Source organism: Pan troglodytes, chromosome 13 (genome assembly GCF_028858775.2).
Source record: "Pan troglodytes isolate AG18354 chromosome 13, NHGRI_mPanTro3-v2.0_pri, whole genome shotgun sequence".
Classification (NCBI taxonomy): Eukaryota; Metazoa; Chordata; class Mammalia; order Primates; family Hominidae; genus Pan; species Pan troglodytes.
In genome coordinates, this window is record NC_072411.2 from 20,470,403 (window position 1) to 20,493,324 (window position 22,922).

Here is a 22,922-nt window from a genome sequence, read left to right on the forward strand (position 1 = left end):
TAATGATTTAAAACAATAACAGTAATTAATTTTGTTCATGAGTCTGTAATTTGGGCAGGACTTGGCAAGGAAGACTTTTCTCTTTTCATTGCAGTCAGCTGTAGTGGCTCAACTGAAGTTGCTCCACTCACATATCTGGCAGATTGGTGCTGGCTCTGAGCAGAGATTCTGTCAGTGCTGAGGGCTGAGGATCTCAGCTCCTTTCCACATGTGACCTGGGCTTCCTTGGAGGTGGGTGACTGGATTCTGGGGATAAGTATCCCCAGACAAACCCAGTAAAAATTGTATCTCCTTTTGTGACCAAGCCTCAGAAGTCACTGCGTCATTTCTGCTATCCTCTTATTCACTGAGGCAGCTACAAAGGTCTGCCCACATTAATGGTGGAAGGGACATAGACTCCACCTCTTGGTGTAGTGGCAAAATTGTAGAAAATTGTTGCTGTCATTTTTGTTAAAATACAATCTGCCATAGCCTGTGATAGATTAAAAATGGAAGAAACTGGCCCTTCCCCACAGATACAACCTGAGAGGCACCACTGACCTGGTCCTACATGGCTTTAGGTTGGGCACTTACTATAATACAGTTATAATTTAACTACTATACATTTGGAAGACACCTTATTATACCTTTATGCAGTAGACGTAATATGGGACAATGGTGGGAGAGATAACAAAAGGCTAATAGGAAACTCGTGAATGGGTGTGTAGGTGTGTGTGGGTGCACACGTGTGCATGTGTGTGCATGGTGGTTCTGTTTTTGGCTTACAGGTTTTAGCATTTACAAATCTTCTCCTGGGCTGGTGGCTAGTTTTCTCAAAGGGATTACCAGTATCCTGCCTGGGCAATAAACCTGGCTGCTAGTGTTCCAGAAACCCAATTGGGGAAGGACATTGAGGGAAACTGAGGCCAAAGTGATACTGATGTTTCTATATAATACATACTTTTTGAATACTGCTGAGTACAGAGCTCAGTGCTAGGTGCTAAGAGAAATACAAAGGTAAAGCTCCTTTTATTTGACACTTTAATGTTTAAGTAGTATTCTTATTAATATTCAAGATCTATACATTATGATTACTACTAATAGTGATACTGCTATTAGAAGTAGTATTGTCTAACACTTTATGTATGTAATACTTCAAAGATTCCAAACTGGTTTTCAAATATTTTCTACTGCCTTAGCTAATAGATTAGCTCTAGTAAGTCGTCAGTACTTACTGTAGTACCTGGAACAGAGTGGATGCTTAATACATATTTTATTAAACAAATAAATGAATCTTTAAGGTATGGTAGAATGATTGCAGCCTCTAGTGTCTGGCTCATTAGGTCTTGTACTTTCTAGCAGTGTGACAATGAGGGGATTGTGGAACCTATGTAGTTCTATTTCTTCATCTATAGAAATAAAGTTAATCTCTCTTTACACACTATATATAAAAATTGGTTGAAAGCATCAGGTATGAGTCCCTAAGTTGGTGTGTGTGTTTTCCACTTCTAGTTTTAAAGCCCAGTATGTGTGGTGAGTAGAAGAAATTGCTGGTATTAAAGACTAGTATTAGACATTTTAGGCACTGAAGTTTAAAAATAGAATGTTGCCCCTAGGAGTAGGGCAGTGCATTATTAAATTAAGTGTTGAAATCTTTATGCCTCTTCATGCAACATAAACTTTTATTTGGAATAAATATGACATATTAAACAAAATTAAAGTTTATTTTGGTTTATTTAAAAATTTACCCTTGTTACAGTAGTTTTATTGATGTGTTCGTAAGAAAACTTAGGGTTTTCTTTTTCTCCCCAGATTAACTTGTTTGCAAATTTTGACAGGGCTTTTGAAAATAGGTAATGTATTTTTAAAAAGATGATGGAGGAAGAAATCCAATTGAGTGTATTTATTTAGAATAAGAGAGATCACAAATTAAGAGATGCTAATACCACAAATTTCACAAAATTCAAAATAAAATATTTTCACTAATTAACTGCCTGACACACCTCTAAACATTTGTTGATTACAGAAACTTAGATCACTTCATAAAATGTTATGTTTTAAAAAATTGTTTTTAATCGAGGTAAAATATGAATAGCATAAAATTTACTAAAATTTACCATCTTAACCATTTTTAAGTGTACAGTTCAGTAGTAGTAGGTACATTCACATTCCTGTGGAGCCATCACCACCATCCATCTTCAGAATGCTTTTCATCTTTAAAGTATGAAATTCTGTACCCAATAAACAGCTCTCCATTCCCCATTCTACTTTTTGTCTGTGATTTTGAACGTACCAGGTTCCTCATATAATGGAATTATATATAATATTTGTCATTTTGTTGACTGGCGTATTTGACTTAGCATAATGTCTCAAGGTTCATCTGCATTGTAGCATGTGTCAGAATTGCCTACCTATTTAAAGGCTCAATAACATTTCATTGTGTGGATATACCATATTTTGCTTATCTCCTCAATGGACACTTGGTTTGTTTTCATCTTTTGGTTATTGTGAATAATGCTGTTGTGAACATGTGTGTACAAATATCTCTTTGGGACCCAGCTTTCAGTTATTTTGGGTATATAAGCAGAAGTGAAATTGCTGAATCATAGGATAATTCTATTTTTCATTTTTTGAGGAACAACTCTACTGTTTTCCACAGTGGGTGCACCATTTACACTCCCACCAACAGTGTACTTCCAGTTTCTCCTTATCCTTGCCAACACTTGTTATTTTTCTTTTTTCTTTTTTTTTTTAAAGTAGTAACCATCCAAATAAGTGTGAGGTGGGTATCTCATTGTGGTTTTAATATGCATTTTCCTAATGATTAGTGATATTGAGCATCTTTTCATGTGTATATTGGCCACTTGTATATCTTCTTTGGAGAAATGCCTATTGACGTTCTTTGTCCTTTTTAAATTGGATTGTTTGGTTTTTAGTTGAGTTATAGAAGTTATTTATATATTCCAGACATTAGGTTCATCTGATATGTGATTGGCAAATATTTCCTTCTCTATTGTGTTTTTTAAAATCGCTTTCTTGATGGTGTCCTTTGATACACAAATGGTTTTAATTTTGATGAAGTCCAATTTATCTGTTTTTTTCTTTTGTTGCCCGTGCTATTGGTGTCATATAAAGAAATTATTGCCAAATCCAGTGCCATGAACCTCTATTCCTATATTTTCTTCTAAGAGTTGTGTATGCAGGGGTTTATTTCTACATCCCGTCTATTTTGATGTGTTGTTATTTTTGTTTTCATTTATCCATCTCAGAGGATTTTCTGATTTCTCTTGTGTTTTACTTTGACCATTACTTATGAATGCATTATTTTTCACTTTCTTGTAAATTTTCCTAATTTCCTGTTAATAATTGATAATTTCTTTTTTATTATTTTTTGAGACAGAATCTCACTCACCCAGGCTGGAGTGCAGTGGTGTGATCTCGGCTCAGTGCAACCTCTGCCTCCCAGGTTCAAGTGATTCTCCTGCCTCAGCCTCCTGAGTAGCTGGGATTACAGGCGCATACCACCATGCCCAGCTAATTTTTTTTTTTTGTATTTTTAGTAGAGACTCGGTTTCATTATGTTGGCCAGGCTAGTCTTGAACTCCTGACCTCAAGTGATCCTCCTGCCTCGGCCTTTCAAAGTGCTGGGATTACAGGTGTGAGCCACTGCACCTGGCCACCTGTTACTCATTTCTAATTTTATTCCATTGTGGTTGAATAACATACTTTGCATGATTTCAGTCCTTTTAAATTTACTGATGATTTTTTATGGCCCTAATATATATTATTCTACTTTGGAGAATGTACCATGTGCACTTGAATAGATTCTATATATATTTTTTGTTGGTCATAGTGTTCTATAAATGTCTGTTAGATCTAGTTGGTTTATAATGTTGTTCAAATGTTCTGTTTATTTTTCTGCATATTTTATTCATTATTGAGAATGAAGTATTGAAGTCTCCTACTATTGTCAAATTGTCTATTTCTCCCTTCAATTCTGTCAGTTCTTGCTAGATATATTTTGGGACATTGTTTTTAGCTGCATATATGTTTATAATTGTCTGCCCTTTTGTTCTTATACAATAAGAGTAAAACTTATTATCTGGTAGCACTTTTGGATAAATATCTCATTTTGACTGAAATTAGTATTAGTATAGGTATGGTAGCTCTGTTGTTACTTTTTTGGGGTATATATTTGTATATATTTTTATATTGTTTATGTTTTAGAATCTGAAATATGGCTTTTGTAGAGAGCATATAATTGGAGCAGGTTTTTAAAAATCCATTCTGCTCATCTCTGCCTTTTGATTTGAGTGTTTAGTCCATTTACACTTAATGAAATTACTGACAAACCAGCACCATTTTGCAAATGTTTTATATGTCTTTGGTCCCTTTTGTTTCTCTATTCATCTATTATTGTTTGTTTGTTGTTGTATGTTGATATTTTTAAATTTGTCATTTTATTTCTATTGTTTATTTCACTGTATCTTTTCAAGAAAATTTTTTCTTTGTGATTGCCCAGGGTATTTACTTATAACTATCTCATTGGGGGAACTGCAACTTAATTCAATAGTATTCAGAAATTTTGCTCCTATATAGCACATCCTCCTTTCCCCTTCCTTTGTATTACTGTCACACAAATTGCATCTTTATACATTGTAAGCCCATCAACATTGTATTGCTTTATGCAGTTATATTTTAAATCAGATAGGAGGAAAGAAGAGTTACAAACACAAAATGTATTTCTACCGTTGTTTACATTTAGCTATCTAATTACTCTTTTTTTTTTTTTTTTTTTTGAGACAGAGTCTCGCTGTGTCATCTGGGTTGGAGTGCAGTGGCACAATCTCAGCTCATTGCAACTTCTGCCTCCCGGGTTCAAGCGATTCTCCTGCCTCAGCCTCCCGAGTAGCTGGGACTACAGGCATGTGCCACTATGCCCAGCTACTTTTTGTATTTTTAGTAGAGATGGGGTTTCACCATCTTGGTTGGCCAGGATGGTCTCGATCTCTTGACCTTGTGATCTACCCGCCTTGGCCTCCCAAAGTGCTGGGATTACAGGCCTAAGCCGCCTAGCTTAGGCTGTCTAATTACTCTTAACTGGTACTTTTTATTCTAGGACAGATTGCTAGTGACAAATTCTTTTAGGTTTTGTTTCTCTGGGAATATTTAAAATTATTCTTCATTTTCTAAAGCTTTGTTTTGCTACATATGGTATTCTTTTTGATAGCCATTTCCTATTAATACTTTGAATGTATCATCCTACTACCTTCTAACCTTCATGTTTCTGGACTAGATATTGCCTTGTACTGTAATTGAGAATCATTTGTAAGTGATGAGTTACTTTCTTTTTGCTCTGGAGATTTTCTTTCTCTTTGATTTTTGACCACTTGACTATGGTATGTTTAGGTATAAATCTCTTTGAGTTTATCCTAATTGGAGGTCATTAAGTTTCTTGGATGTGTAGATTAATTTTTCTAAGTCAAATTTGAGGAGGTAGGTGCCATTATTTCTTCAAGTATTCTGTCAGCCCCCTTTTCTGTCTATATCTTTCTCAGACTTTTATTGTGACTGTATTGGTATGCTTGTTAGTGTCTTTGAGGTCTCAGGCTCTGTTCGTGTTTTGTTTTGTTTTGTTTTGTTTTCAGTCTATTCTTTCTGTTCTTGAGACTGGATATTCTCAGTTAACTTGTTTTCAAGTTGACTGATTCTTCTGTCTGCTCGAATCTGCTGTTGCGCTCTTCTATTAACAGTGGTAGAAGGTTCGATTTATGATTATGGAAATTGAGATGTCATTTTTAAACTGTCCTTTTATTTCAAAAGGATTTTTAAATTGAAAACATTATAACGTGGTTTCTTTTATATTTGAGCTAGAATATATAGAACCACTTATATAAATTATTCTTTAGGGTAAATTGATCACTTAAAGATTAGTCATTTTGTGTTTTAGCTTAGTGCAGTACCTATATTTCCTGGTACCTACAATAGCCCTTTGAGTTGGGTGCTATTATTATTTGTCCATTTCAGTGAAGCAAGTGAGGCAGAGAGAGGCTAACTAGAATAAATAGACAACTGGTTATCACTGTTCTTTTCTTATTAACAGGTTTTATGGCTATAATCTATAGAACAATGAATAGCTGAATTGTTACAACGTCTGAGGTTAAAAGCCAATATTAAAATTTTTAATATGCACTTATATTTACCATCACTGAAAGAAATAAGCTACATTTTATTAACATAATGAAGAAAAATTACCAAAGTATGAATTTTGCCAAGTTAAACTAATCTTGATGATAACCAGGAGATTGTGAACCAGAATATCTATCGGGGAACCAGCCCCCAATATTTCAACGTAGGTTCTTTTCTATTTTCCCTAAGTGTCAGCCGGTCTGAGAAATAAAGGGAAAGAGTACAAAAGAGAGAGATTTTAAAGCTGGGTGTCTGGGGGAGACATCACATGTCAGTAGGTTCTGTGATGCCCCCTGAGCTGCAAAACCAGCAAGTTTTTATTAGCGATTTTCAAAGGGGAGGGAGTGTACGAATAGGATGTGGGTCACAGAGATCACATGCTTCAAAGGCAATAAAGTATCACCAGGCAAATGGGCAGGGCAAGGTCACAAGGCCAGGGCGAAACTGGGATTGCTGATGAAGTTTCATGTCCCACTGTGTACGCATTGTCATTGATAAACATCTTAACAGGAAACAGGGTTCAAGAGTGGAGAACTGGTCTGACTAGAATTCACCAGGCTGGAATTTCCTAATCCTAGCAAGCCTGGGGATGCTGCAGGAGACCAGGGCGTGTTTCATCCTTACCTACAACTGCATAAGGCAGACGCTCCCAGAGCGGCCGTTTTAGAGGCCTCCCCCTGGGAATGCATTCTTTCCCCAGGGCTGTCAATTATTAATATTCCTTACTGGGGAAAGAATTCAGCGATGTTTCTCTTACCCGTTTTCAGCAATAAGAGAAATATGACTCTGTCCCGCCCGGCTCCCAGGCAGTTAGACCTAATGGTTATCTCCCTTGTCCCCTGAACATCGCTGTTATCCTGTTCTTTTTTCAAGGTGCTGAGATTTCATATTGTTCAAACACACATGCTTTACGAACAATTTGTGTAGTTAATGCAATCATCACAGGCTCCTGAGGTGACACATACATCCTCAGCTTACAAAGATGATGGGATTAAGAGATTAAAGTAAAGACAGGCATAGGAAATTATAAAAGTATTGATTGGGAAAGTGATAAATGTCCATGAAGTCTTCACAGTTTATGTTTAGAGATTGCATTAAAGTCGGGCGTAAGAAATTATCAAAGTATTAATTTGGGGAACTAATAAATGTCCATGAAATCTTCACAATTTGTGTTCTTCTGCCATGGCTTCAGCAGGTCTCTCCGTTCGGGGTCCCTGACTTCCTGCAACAAATGTCAAAAATCCATGTATATTTTGCTTCTTAGGTGGTTTGACCATATAGTTTGTTTATTTGTTTCATTTTTAGTTTTTTTTTTTTTTTTTTTTGGTGATAGTCTCACTCTTCACCCAGGTTGGAGTGCAGTGGCTTAATCATAGCTCACGGCAGCCTCGAACTCCTGGGTTCAAGTGATCCTCCTATCTCAACTGGGATTACAGGTGCGTGCCACCATGCCTAGCTAATTTTTGTTTTTTGTTTTTGTAGAGATGGGGTTTTGCCATGTTGTCCAGGCTGGTCTTGAACTCCTGGGCTCAAGCTATCTGCCCACCTCAGCCTCCCAAAGTGCTGGTATTATAGGTTTGAGTCTCTGCGCCTGGCCAGATTTTTTTTTAACAGCTTTATTGAGGTAAAGTAGCATATAATAAGTGACATATGTTTAGAGTATAGTACTTGATGTTTTTGTTATAGGATCCATGGGATATTGCTTAGCCAGCTGGAAACCTCTGTGACCAGTGGCGCCTTTGCCTGAGTTTTGTTCTGGCCTGCGGGGCTTGTTCCATCCACTTGGCATGGCAGGCTGTACTTGGCTCCCGCTACCAGCCTGGATCCCACACCTGCCAAGGGTGAGCCAGATGTGGAGCAGCAAGGCGTGTGTGGAGCTGGGGTCCAGCCACTGTGCACAGCCAGGCATGCTGGCTGTTGCAGGGTATGCAGCTCCAGGTGTCAGCATGGGTGCTGGCTCCGTGCAAGGCTGTTGCTGGATCAAGCATACCATAAGCAGCTTCCACGGCTGACGCTGGGGAATGCGGTGTGGCGCCCGGAAGCTTGGAGATGCCAGGAATCACGGAGCCTTAAAGAGGGTGTCAGAGCCCTGGCTTGGAGAGTTTCTAGGTCTGGGCTCCCTGAAGGGCTGCAGCATTTCTCTCCTCCTCTCTTCTGTCCTTCTTGTCGCCCGCAGCAACATGGTGGGCAAGAGGTGTGTTTCAGCCCCGTTTGTGTTACAGCTCTTTTAAGCCTGCCATTCAGCGGGTCCTGAGTTCTTGTCCTGTGTCCAGGAAGAATGAGGTATGCAGACAAGTGGAGAGTAAGCAAGACAAAGAGGAGCTTTATTGAGTGACAGAACAGCTCAGAGGAGACCTGCAGTGGGCAGCTCCTCTCTGTAGTCAGAGTGTCCAGATGAGTGTTCAGCTCTCAGCAGAAAGGGTAGCTCCACTCTGCAGCTGGCTATCCCATTGTTTCTTCAGCTCTCAGCGGAGAGGGTAGTTCTTCTTGGCTGCTGGTTGTCCTGTTGTCTCCTCAGCTCTGAGCAGAGAGGAGACCTTGGGGTGGGCAGCTCCTCTCTGCAGTTGGTTGTCCCATCATCTCCTGGTGTCCGGCTGAGTCTGGGGATTTATGGGCCTCAGAGGGAAGTGCTTGCTGCTTGGTCCATGGGTGGCCATGGGCGGACTGGAAAAGGCACCACAAGTTCCCACTCTGGTCCATGGGACCAGCAGCCCAGCCCCCAGGCTTCAGGGTCTCTGTGGCTTGAAGGTGGGGCTTTACTGGGGACCTGGCTGGCCTCTTCCACCCAGGAGCCTGATTCCTGCCACTGTTCATGGTGCCCAGGCTATTTGTGCCAAGGGGCGCCTGCAGGCCAGTGCTAAGCGGGCCTCACCCCCTCCTCGGCCTTTCTCCTGTGCTCGTTGGCACCCGAAGTCCAGAGGGGGCCAAGGTGGCAGGGGGCTGGCATGTCAGTACTGCTTCTGGTGTGTGCATACCTGGCTGGGTTGTGACAGCACCCGGGCTTGGCCTCAACTTGGCTCCACAGTCAGAGCTGGCGTTGACAACAGGGAGAGGCCAGGCAGTGGGAGCAGACACCTCTGAGCCTGTGAGGGCAAGGGGGGGCCTTCCTGGGTCCCCCAAGAGTGCAGAGATGCCTGGGTCCACAACTGTAACTTTAGCAGCAACATCCATGCCTGGAGGGGCAGGGCTTCTGCCTGCTCCTGGCTTCCACCAGCTCTGTGGAGCAAGGCACCGCCCTGGGCCCAGTTCTGCCTTGGGGCCCTCTATCCCCACCCCTTTGTGCCTAACATCACTGCTCCCTCACTGGTGGGTGACTTGCCCGGCCCCATCGCAATGGCTCAGGAGCGAGGGGAGGCGTGGGGGCAAGGTGCAGGTGGCACTGCAGCCAGGCAAACCCTGCAGAAATGAACCCTACACTTGGGGCCAGCCTTGCGAATCCTGACTGCACCTTCTTTGGGGTGCCTGCGGGCCCCTGAGATGCAGTGGGGAGCATGATTGCCGAGGCTTCGGGCCTGGAAATGGGTCCTACCCGGCCATGCGAGGGCGGGGGTGGCCCAGAGGCTGCCTCAGGGACGCAGGACACAAGGGACCCACTGCCGCCACTGCTGCTCCCACAGCTGCTCCTGCTGCCACTGCTCTGGCCTCCCCACTGCAGCTGGCGTGATGGCAGTGGCTGTTCTGGATGGCCCGCTGCTGCCACCATCATTTTGACATAAGTATACATCCATTAAACCACCACTACAATAAAAATAATGAACATATCTATTACTCCTGAAAGTTTTTTTGTGCCTTGATGTAATCCCTTCTCCCACAGCTCCCCCACTGGACTCTCATCCCCAGGGAACTGCTGGTCTGCTGTCTATCACCATAGCTTTGTTTGCGTTTTGTAGAATTTTATATAAATGGAATCATACAGTATATACTCTTTTTTTTGGTCTAATTTGTTTCTCATTGTAATTATTCTTAGACTTGTCTATGTTGTTGCACGTATGAATAGTTCTGTTTTATTACTTGTATTCCATTTTATTGATATACTACAGGTCAATTAATAAATATCACATATGAATAAACTAATTCACCTATTAGATGCTTGTTTCCAGTTTGGGGATATAATAAAACTTTCATATACAGATCTTTATATGGATCTATGCATTTGTTACCTAGGAACGCAATGGATAGCTCATAAAGCAGGAATATGTTCAATTTTGTAAGAAAGTGCCAAACCTTTTTCCAGCATTGTTGTAACATTTTATATTCCCACCAGTGATGAATGAGAGATGTATTTTCTCTAGATCATTTCCAGCATTTGGCATTGTCACTGTGTGTGTGTGTGTGTGTGTGTGTGTGTGTGTGTGTGTGTTTTGCCATTCTGATAGGTAGGTAGTGATATCGCATGGTTTTAATTTGCCTGAGCCTAATGTCTCATGATGTTGAGCATCTTTTTGTATGGTTATTTGCCATCCATATATCTTCTTTGGTGAAGTATTTGTTCACATCTTTCGCCTTGTTTTTTTAATTGTTTTTTTCTTTTTATTTAGTTTTGAGAGTTCTTTATATTTTGGATACAAGTCCTATGTGCTTTTGCAAATTTTTTCCCAGCCTCTGGGTTGTCTTTTCATTCTCTTAACAGTGCCTTTTGAACAGCAGATAGTTTAATTTTGATGATGTCGAAAGAGTGATGAAGAAAAGATTAGCCACTCTCCACTGAATTCCCTTTTTACCTTTGGCAAAGTTACATTGTCCATATATATGGGGGTATTATTCTGGACTGTTTTGTTCCATTGATCTGTTGTCTTATCTTGATGCTTGTATGACAGTGTCTTGGTTTTGCTAGCTTTATAGTAAGTCTTGAAATCAGGTAGATATACTCCCCTATGGTGACCGTCTTTTTCAGAGTTGCTTTAGAAGTGGTAAAAGTAGATGGACATCTTTGTTTTGTTCCTGATATTAGATGAAAAGTGCTCAATTTTTTGCCATTAAGTGTGATGTTAAATATGTTTTCTGTAGATGTCCTTTATCAGGTCAAGAAGATCCAGCTGATCTCTTTCCTCCATTCTCTGCCACCTTCAGTCCATCTTTCTTGTGCTTTCTTGCTGCTGCTGCATATGGTCATGTCATTTGTCTTCTATGGCCTAAATCCTTTAATCTCTATTTATGGTAATAGAAAAAATAAACTAAGTTTTTGCCATTTGACCTTTGAAGTTAAAACAAGGTCAGAAACAGCATGCATATTTTTATTAAACAAAATAGATTAACGTTAACAGAATTTTAAATATGAAAAAATTGTATCCCAGAATTTTAATTCCCCAGTCACGGTGTGCATTTGCCTAAGCGCTTCTTCTTTTTCTGTATTTGTTCATATCTTTTATAGTTCGAACATCATTTATGTTCAACTCTTTTCACTTAATGTATATAACTTTACATATTTTTTGAACATAAAAAGTAGATTTATCTTGGTTTTCAAACTTTTAGAATATTTACAATTTTATAGGTACATTAAATATGTTTAAAGGAATAAACATTTTTATAGATTATTATTTATAATCCTTTTTTAAAAGAAATGGGCTCTTTCCTACTGCCAGCAGCTGTTTATACATATATACCAATTTTACTGCAACATCTTTTTTTTTTTTTTTGAGACGGAGTTTTGTGCTTGTCACCCAGGCTGGAGTGCAATGGCGTGATCTCAGCTTACTGCAACCTCCGCCTTCCAGGTTCAAGCGATTTTCCTGCCTCAGCCTACCGGGTAGCTGGGATGACAGGCACCCGCCACCATGCCTGGCTAATTTTTGTATTTTTAGTAGAGACAGGGTTTCACCATGTTGGCCAGGCTGGTCTTGAACTCTGGACCTCAGGTGATCCGCCCACCTTGGCCTCCCAAAGTGTTGGGATTACAGGCATGAGCCACCATGCGCAGCCAACTGCAACACCTTTCAAATGGAAAAGTAAAGATGTGATAGATAATTTTATTTGATCTTCTTTCCCCTTTTAAAACATGAAGATTTAGCATATTTTTTTCCCAAAGAGAGAATTTTCAAGTAGTGAATTCTCCAGAAATTAAGAATTACTGTATTGTGAAATGAAAAGTAAATGTGGCAGGAAGTGGGAATATATTTGATACCTTGGTAACTAAAAATATTGTGTTAGTTTATGGAAAAATCGAGAGCCGATTAGACAGTTCACTTAAGCTTTAGGTCTATATTTATTTGGATAGATTAATACCATATTCAGGTAGGTTCTCCAAATATACTGTTTTATTAACTATTGTTTATTCATTTTCAAAGACTCAGCTTATAGTGTCAGACTAATTTATTCACAGCCATAACTAGTGGAGTATGAGGCAGAAAAGCAGGCTGGGAGGAGTGCTGATGTTCAGGACCTGAAGGGTGGAAAATATACTGTTGATAGTTATGATTGATTTATCAAATGTATTGTTTGATGGCTCCTCCTTGGCTTCTCTCTGATCCAGTAATAAACCTTATAAAACCCAGGAGATAACCAAAATGTAGCTCTATACAATCATCTTTCATAGTTGTTATGGCAGGTGAAGTTGTTAGGGACATTTGAATGTTATTTTTCGGCTTCAGATAATTGGAAACTAGGATGACTTAATGTTCCTCTATTGGTCTGTAGAGATTGTAGTAGCAAAGTTCAAACAACTGATACTAATTTTTGTCACAGCTATTTTTGACCTCCATAAGTGAAATGCCGAAAAGTTATAAAGCAGGAACAGTGATTATTTCAATGATGACTGCTTCTTAGTATTGGAAATATTTTATTGACAAACTATCCAATCCAAAGTTATCAAACAAATTAGTAGAACATTTGAAAAATAAAAAACACTTCAGTTAATGATAACCCTTGTTAAGAATCAATAGAAATAAGACATGTGAGTAATGGCAGATTTTTCGTTTTAAAGTTGGCCATTTAAAAGTGAAATACTAGACATGGTAATTTGGTTATTATACTGTAGGTTGGGAGTATGAAGAATTACCTTTGTATCTGGCTATAAGTCTGCCACCTCTCAGCAAATTTGAAATAATTGAGCTTACAGATTCTCACCTTTCTAAGAAGTTTGCCTAATTTAGGCACTTTTTTCACCCCAGAATTCACTCTTCTTGGAACTGAAAGAATATGTTGGGGTTTATAATTCCAAAACATTTCCCCTGGAAACACAGGAAACGGAAAAGAAGGAAAAGACGTTAAAGCTGACTAGGTGGGTTAGCTTCAAGTGCTGGTTCTCTTTTCCTGTGTCTTCACTTCATAAAATCAGGAGTTGATCATGCTTTTAATGTAATTATTTTCTGGTCAAGAAAAATACCATATAGAAAACTTTAGACTCCTCCAGTGATCTAGTTTGCAAAATAAAAATGCGTTCTTTGACCATTATGAAAGTAATTTTATACAGATTTTTCTTCATTTTCTTAAGTTACATATAGAAGATACAATAGAAAAAAATTGTGAGTTGATATATTCTTTTTAGGTGAAAGGGAGATAATACCTTATTAAAGGAAAAATGCGTAATGACTTCATTCCTCCAGATTGCTTTAAAGAGCCTTTTGTTCTCATATGTTCTTTTAATTCTAAGAGGATGCAATCATTATTTTTAACATTCCTCTACCTCCCACTTATAGTAAGATATTTGAATTGTATGTATTTGTTTCAGGATTTTGTCAGAGATCCAGTTTCTCAGCATCTTTACCAAAATGCCACTATTTTTTATTTTGGCCGTTAAATAGGTATATGGTGGTATCTCATAATGGTCTTAATTTACATTTCCCAAATGGCTCAGATTGAGCATCCTTTCATGTGCTTAATGGCCATCTGAATATCCCGTTCGGTAAAATGTCTTTTTATGTTTTTTTGCCCATTTTCTAATTGGATTATTTGATTTTTTTTTTTTTACTGTTGAGTTCTGAGAGTTTATTACATATTCTGAGTACTAGTCCATTGTCAGATAAATGTTGTGCAGACTTTTTTTTTTACAGTCTGTAAGTTTTAAATTTTGATGATATAGCTAATTTGTCTTTGTTGTTGTTTTTATGAATCATGCTTTTGATGTCACATCTAAGAACACTTCACCATACCTAGGTCCCTAAGATTTTCTAGTATGTTTTCTTCTAAAAGTTAGTGTTTTAGGTTTTACATTTAAATCTGAGTCAGTGAGTAATTTTTTGCATAAGGTGTGAGGTTTAGGTTGAGGTTCATTTTTCATTTTGTGTATGGATTTCTGATTGGTTCAGCACTGTTTGTTGAAAAGGCCATCCTTTCTCTGTTGAATTGTTTTTGTACCTTTGTTAAAAATCAGTTGGCTGTACTTGTGTGGTAATTCTATTTTGTTCCAGTGATCTCGGTGTCTCTACTTCTGTCGTTACCAACAGTCTTGATAAATGTAGGTACATAATCATAAAATCTGGGAGAGGGATTCCCAGTTTATTTTTCTTTGGGAGTGGGAGTATAGTTACTCCCACTTTAGTCTTTTTCAAAATTGTTTTTGCTACAATGATTCCTTTGCCTTTCCATATTAATTTTTTATGTTTTTTAAATTTGAGGCAGAGCCTCGCTCTATCACCCAAGCTGGAGTGCAGTGGCATGATCTTGGTTTACTGAAGCTCCGCCTCCTGGGTTCAAGTGATTCTCCTGCCTTAGCCTACTGAGTAGCTGGGATTACAAACGTGCATCACCACGCCTGGCTGATTTTTCTATTTTTAGTAGAGATGGGGTTTCGCCAAGTTGGCCAGGCTGGTCTTGAGCTCCTGGCCTCAAGTGATCTGCCTGCCTAGGCCTCCCAAAATTCTGGGATTACAGGCGTGAGTCACTGCGCCTGGCCTTCCATATTAATTTTAGAATAAAATTATCTAAAATAAAATTATCTACAAAAAAGTACTGGGATTTTGATAGAAATTACATTAAACCTGTATGCCTATTTGGAGAGAATTGACATGTTTACTAGTTTGAATGTTCCAGTCCGTGAACATAGTTATGTCTCTCCATTTATTTAGATTTTCTTCAGTTTTTTTATCAGCATTTTGTAGTTTTTAGCATAGAAGTTCTCTATGTGTTTTGTTAGATTTACACCTAAGTATTTTGTTTTTTGTTTAGCAGTTGCAAATTATACTGTATTTTGTTTGACTCCTCATATTTATTCCTAGCATACACAAATAAAATTGATTTTTGTATGTTGATGTATTGGGTGACCTTGCTGAACTTACTTATTAGTTCTAGGAGTGCTTTTGTAGATTCCTTGGGATTTTCTTTGTAAACATTATTTCATCTGCAAAAATGTTTAATTTATTCCTGTATGCTATTTCTTTCTTTTTCTGTTTTTTCTTTCTTTCTTTCCGTTTTTTTTTTTGTTTTTTGTTTTTTTTTGAGGCAGTCTTACTCTGTCACCCAGGCTGGAGTGCAGTGGCACAATCTTGGCTCACTGCAACCTCCGCCTCCTGGGTTCAAGCGATTCTCTTTCCTCAGTCTCCCAAGTAGCTGGGACTACAACAGGCGCCCGCCACCACACCCAGCTAATTTTTTGTGTTTTTAGGAGAGACGGGGTTTCACCCTGTTAGCCAGGATGGTCTCGATCTCTTGACCTTGTAATCCGCCTGCCTTAGCCTCCCAAAGTGCTGGGATTACCGGCCACCGCGCCCAGGGCTCCTCCTTTTTTTAACCTCACAGCATAGGCTAGGACTTCCAGCATTATGTTGCATATGAGTGGTGAGAGCAGATACCCTTCCTTGCCTTATTCCTGGTTATAGGGGAAAGCATTCAGGCTTTAACCATTAAGTATGATGTTAGCTGTGGATTTTTTTGTAGATGCTTTTTATTATGTTGAAGAAGATCCCTTTATTTCTAGTTTTCTAAGAATTTTTTATTATGAATGGGTGGTGAATTTTGTCAGATGCTTTCCTGCATTGATTGAAAAGGTCATGTGATTTTTCTCCCTTAGTCTGTTAATAAGGTGGATTATATTGATTGATTGTTAAAATATTGGGTGAACCTTGTTGCACCTTTGAAATAAAACCCCCTTGGTACATGGTATGTAATTCTTTTTACATATTGCTGAATTCTGGTTTCTTGTATTTTATTAAGGGTTTTTGTGTCTGTATTCATGAGGAATATTGGTTTGTAGTTTTCTTTATGTTTTTGTCTGTTTTTTCCATCAGGATAAAATTGGCTACATAGAATGATTTGAGAAGTATCCTTTTCTATTCTGCTTTCTGGAAGAGATCATCTAGAAATTGTGTTACTTTTTCTTTAAATGTTAGGTAGATTTTCCCAGGAAACCCTCTGTGTTTGAATATTCTGTTGGGGGAGTTTTAGAATTACGAATTTGATTTTTAAAATAGTTATAGGGCTGTTTAAATTTTCTGTTTCATATTGGCTGAATTTTGGCAGTTTGTGCCTTTCATGGAATTGGTTCTTTTTATGTCAAATTGATGTGTAAGTTGTTTGTAGTATTACCATTTCAATGGTTGCAAAGTCTATGTGGTATCCTCTGTTTCATTCCTAATGTTAGCAATTTGTGTTTTCTGTTTCTTTGTTAGCCTTGCTAGAGGTTTATTATGTTTATTGATCCTTTAAAGAACTAGCTTTTTTCCCCTATTGATTTTCTCTATTTTTATTTTCTTTAATTTCATTGATTTATGTTCTTTGTTATTTCCTTCCTTCTGTTTGCTATGTGTTCATTTAGCTCATTGTCTGGGTTCTTGAGGAGGGAGGTTAGATTACTGATTTGAGACATTTCCTGTTTTCTATTGTATGCATATATTGCTGTAGATTTCTGTCAGCACTGCTTAAATCGTATCTCACAAATTTTGATATGTTGTGTTTTCATTTTTATTCAATCAGTGTATCTTGATTTTCCTTAAGATTTCCTCTTTGTCCAGTGGATAACGTAGACTTGTTTAGTTTCTACATGTTTGGAGATTTTTCTGTTGTCTTTCTGTTGTTGATTTCTGGTTTGATTCCATTGTTCTCAGAATACATTTTGCATAATTTCAATTATTTAAATATTTAGATTTGTTTCTTAGCCCAGGATATGGTCTCTCTTGAAATGTTCAGTGGATGTTTAAAAATAATTAATATTCTGTTGTCTTTGCTAGAGTGTTCTATAAATGTTCATGATTAGATCCTATTGGTTGTTAAGTTCTCTTATATTCTTGCTAATTTACCTAGTTGTATCAATTATTGAGAAAGGGGAGTTGAGCTCTCCTATAACTGTGGGATTTATCTTTTTTTATTTCAGTTCGACAGTTTTGCTTCATGTATTTTTGCAGCTCTGTTGGTTGGTACATCCACATTTAGGATTGGTAATGTCTCGGTGGCTTGACCATTTTATCATTATGTAATGCCTAATCTGTTCTTATGAATTTTATTTGTTCCCAAGTCTACTTTATCTGATACTAATATAGGTACTCTTCTTCCTATTGATTAATGTTTCCATGATACATCTCTTTCCATCCTTGTACTTTCTACCTGCCTGTATTGTTATATGTGAGGAGAGTTTCTGGAAGACAGCATTATAGCTGGGCCATGTACCCCATCCCCACCCCTACTCCGCCAATCACTGTCATTTTAGTTTCTTAGAGACAGGGTTTCTGTCTGTCTCTGACACTTGGGTACAGTGGCATGATCATAGCTCACTGTAACCTTGAACTCCTGGGCTCAAGGGATCCTCCTACCTCAGCCTCCTGAGTAGCTAGGACTACAGGTGCATGCTGCCGTGCTCAGCTAATTTTTTTTTTTTTTTTTAATTATACTTTAAGTTCTAGGGTACATGTGCACAACGTGCAAGTTTGTTACATAGGTATACATGTGCCATGTTGGTTTGCTGCACCCATTAACTCGTCATTTACATTAGGTATTTCTCCTAATACCATCCCTCCCCCTGCCCTCCACCCAACGACAGGCCCCCGTGTGTGATGTTCCCCGCCCTGTGTCCAAGTGTTCTCATTGTTCATTTCCCACCTGTGAGTGAGAACATGCAGTGTTTTGTTTTCTCTCCTTGCGATAGTTTGCTCAGAATGATGATTTCCAGTTTCATCCATGTCCCTGCAAAGGACGTGAACTCATCCTTTTTTATGGCTGCATAGTATTTCATGGTGTATATGTGCCACATTTTCTTAATCCACTCTATCATAGATGGACATTTGGGTTGGTTCCAAGTTTTTGCTATTGTGAATAGTGCTGCAACAAACATACACGTGTATGTGTCTTTATAGTAGCATGATTTATAATCCTTTGGCATATACCCAGTAATGGGATCTTTGGGTCAAATGGTATTTCTAGTTCTAGATCCTTGAGGAATCATCATACTGTCTTCCACAATGGTTGAACTAGTTTACACTCCCACCAACAGTGTAAAAGTGTTCTATTTCTCCACATCCTCTCCAGCATCTGTTGTTTCCTGACTTTTTAATGATCGCCATTCTAACTGGCATGAGATGGTATCTCATTGTGGTTTTGATTTGCATTCTGGTCATCTCTGATGACCAGTAATGATGAGCATTTTTTCATGTGTCTATTGGCTGCATAAATGTCTTTTTTTGAGAAGTGTCTGTTCATATCCTTTGCCCACTTTTTGATGGGGTTGTTTGTTTTTTTCTTATAAATTTAAGTTCTTTGTAGATTCTGGATATTAGCCCTTCGTAGATGGATAGATTGCAAAAGTTTTCTCCCGTTCTGTACGTTGCCTATTCACTCTGATGGTAGTTTCTTTTGCTGTGCAGAAGCTCTTTAGTTTAATTAGATCTCATTTGTCTATTTTGTTTTGTTTGTTTTTGCCATTGCTTTTGGTGTTTTAGTTATGAAGTCCTTGCCCATGCCTATGTCCTGAATGGTATTGCCTAGGTTTTCTTCTAGGGTTTTTATGGTTTTAGGTCTAACATTTAAGTTTTTAATCCATCTTGAATTAATTTTTGTATAAGGTGTAAGGAAGGGATCCAGTTTCAGCTTTCTACATATGGCTAGCCAGTTTTCCCAGCACCATTTATTAAATAGGGCCATTTCTTGTTTTTGACAGGTTTGTCAAAGACCAGATGGTTGTAGATGTGTGGTGATATTTCTGAGGCCTCTGTTCTGTTCCATTGGTCTATCTCTCTGTTCTGATACCAGTACCATGCTGTTTTGGTTACTGTAGCCTTGTAGTATAGTTTGAAGTCAGATAGTGTGATGCCTCCAGCTTTGTTCTTTTTGCTTAGGATTGTCTTGGCAACGTGGGCTCTTTTTTGGTTCCATATGAACTTTAAAGTAGTTTTCTCCAATTCTGTGAAGAAAATCATTGTTAGCTTGATGGGGATGGCATTGAATCTATAAATTACCTTGGGCAGTATGGCCATTTTCACGATACTGCTTCTTCCTATCCATAAGCATGGAATGTTCTTCCATTTATTTGTGTCCTCTTTTACCCCAGAATTTCATATTCAGCCAAACTAAGCTTCACAAGTGAAGGAGAAATAAAATTCTTTACAGACAAGCAAATGCTGAGAGATTTTGTCACCACCAGGCCTGGCTTACAAGAGCTCCCGAAGGAAGCACTAAACATGGAAAGGAACAACTGGTACCCGCCACTGTAAAAACATGCCAAATTGTAAAGACCATCGATGCTAGGAAGAAACTGCATCAACTAATGGGCAAAATAACCAGCTAACATCATAACGACGGGATCAAATTCACATATAACAATATTAACCTTAAATGTAAATTGGCTAAATGCCCCAATTAAAAGACAGACTAGCAAATTGGATAAAGAGTCAAGACCCATCAGTGTGCTGTATTCAGGAGACCCATCTCACGTGCAGAGACACATAGGCTCAAAATAAAGGGATGGAGGAATATCTAACAAGCAAATGGAAAGCAAAAAAAAACAGGGGTTGCAATCCCAGTCTCTGATAAAACAGAGTTTAAACCAATAAAGATCAAAAGAGACAAAGACGGCCATTACATAATGGCAAAGGGATCAATTCAACAAGAAGAGCTAACTATCCTAAATATATATGCACCCAATACAGGAGCACCCAGATTCATAAAGCAAGTCCTTAGAGACCTGCAAAGAGACTTAGACTCCCACACAATAATAATGGGAGACTTTAACACCCTACTGTCAACATTAGACAGATCAGCGAGACAGAAGGTTAGCAAGGATATCCAGGATTGAACTCAGCTCTGCACCAAGCGGACCTAATAGACATCTACAGAACTCTCCACCCCAAATCAGCAGAATATACATTCTTTTCAGCACCACATCACACTTACTCCAAAATTGACCACATAGTTGGAAGTAAAGCACTCCTCAGCAAATGTAAAAGAACAGAAATCACAACAAACTGTCTCTCAGACCACAATGCAATCAAATTAGAACTCAGGATTAAGAAACTCACACAAAACCACACAACTACATGGAAAATGTACAACTTGCTCCTGAATGACTACTGGGTAAATAACAAAATTAAGGTAGAAATAAAGATGTTATTTGAAACCAATGAGAACAAAGACACAACGTACCAGAATCTCTGGGACACACTTAAAGCAGTGCGTAGAGGGAAATTTATAGCACTAAATGCCCACAAGAGAAAGCAGGAAAGATCTAAAATTGACACCCTAACATTACAATGAAAAGAACTAGAGAAGCAAGAGCAAACACATTCAAAAGCTAGCAGAAGGCAAGAAATAACTAAGATCAGAGCAAAACTGAAGGAGATAGAGTTGCAAAAAACCCTTCAAAAAATCAATGAATCCAGAAGCTGGTTTTTTGAAAAGATCAACAAATTGATAGACTGCTAGCCAGACTAATAAAGAAGAAAAGAGGGAAGAATCGAATAGACGCAATAAAAAATGATAAAGGAGATATCACCACCCATCCCACAGAAATACAAACTACCATCAGAGTACTATAAACACCTCTACGCAAATAAACTAGAAAATCTAGAAGAAATGGATAAATTCCTGGACATATACACCCTCCCAAGACTAAACCAGGAAGAAGTTGAATCTCTGAATAGACCAATAACAGGCTCTGAAATTCAGGCAATAATTAATAGCTTACCAACCAAAAAAAGTCCAGGACCAGACGGGTTCATAGCCGAATTCTACAAGAGTTACAAAGAGGAGCTGGTACCATTCCTTCTGAAACTATTCCAATCAATAGAAAAAGAGAGAATCCTCCCTAACTCATTTTATGAGGCCAGCATCATCCTGATACCAAAGCCTGGCAGAGACACAACAAAAAAAGAGAATTTTAGACCAATATCCCTGATGAACATCGATGCAAAAATCCTCAATAAAATACTGGCAAACTGAATCTAGGAGCATATCAAAAAGCTTATCCCCCAAGATCAAGTCGGCTTCATCCCTGGGATGCAAGGCTGGTTCAGCATACACAAATCAATAAACGTAATCCATCAGCTAAACAGAAGCAATGACAAAAACCACATGATTATCTCAATAGATGCAGAAAAGGCCTTTGACAAAATTCAACAGCCTTTCATGCTAAAAACTCTCAATAAACTAGGTATTGATAGAACGTATCTCAAAATAATCAGAGCTATTTATGACAAACCCACAGCCAATATCATACTGAATGGGCAAAAACTGGAAGCATTTCCTTTGAAAACTGGCACAAGACAGGGGTGCCCTCTCTCACCACTCCTATTCAACATAGTGTTGGAAGTTCTGGCCAGGGCAGTCAGGCAAGAGAAAGAAATAAAGGGTATTCAGTTAGGAAAAGAGGAAGTCAAATTGTCCCTGTTTGCAGATGACATGATTGTATATATAGAAAACCCCATCATCTCAGCCCAAAATCTCCTTAAGCTGATAAGCAACTTCAGCAAAGTCCCAGGATACAAAATCAATGCGCAAAAATCACAGGCATTCCTATACACCAATAACAGACAAACAGAGAGCCAAATCATTAGTGAACTCCCATTCACAATTGCTACAAAGAGAATAAAATACCTAGGAATCCAGCTTACAAGGGATGTGAAGGACCTCTTCAAGGAGAACTACAAACCAGTGCTTAACAATGTAAAAGAGGCCCAGCTAATTTTTAAAACATTCTTTTTTGTAGAAACAGGGCCTCCCTGTGTTTTCCAGGCTGGTCTCAAACTCTTGTCCTGAAGCAATCCTCCCACCTCCCAAATTGTTGGGATTACAGTCATGAGCCACTTCACCCAGCCCAATCACTGTCTTTTAATTGTGGAATTTTACTTGGCAAGCGTCTCCTTGTCAACATAGTAAGACTTTTTCCCCCTACATTATTTTTATATTTATATAACAATGACTTTTACTTTGAGCTTTAATCTTTTGAAATGAATAATCTATGAGAGATCAGCTCCAGGTATTATCACTGATTTGAAATACTATTTTCATTATATTTTGCTTACTCATTGTTCATACTGCTTACTACTTATTGCTTACTCATAGTCAAACATCCCAAATACTAGTCTTTCTTCTAGTTTAGTATGTTTCCTTTACCTAATTGTCTTTAAGACAGAAGTGTTACGTGTTTTAAAGTTTGAATCCTTAAATGCCTGAGTGTTTTAAGAGTTTTTTTTCCTCCTCCTTGAATGTTAATTTTCTAGGTATATAAGTCAGTGTTTCAAAGAATTTTCTTTCACAACTTTGAAGCTACAGCTTCATTGTCTTTAAACATCTAGTATTGCTGATATCACTGTGATTTCTGTTGTTTTATAGGCCATCTAGTTTTTATCTCTTAGGTTAAAAATTCAGAAGCAAAGATTGGTCACCATTTCTATTTTGTT

General features: G+C 38.3%; 1 protein-coding gene across 7 annotated transcripts in view; it reads left to right on the forward strand.

The window, feature by feature from the left end:
• Positions 1–22,922, forward strand: part of PTPN4 (protein tyrosine phosphatase non-receptor type 4) — a 223,108-nt gene that overhangs the window by 26,938 nt on the left and 173,248 nt on the right. The gene's annotated exons all lie outside the window — the stretch shown is intronic.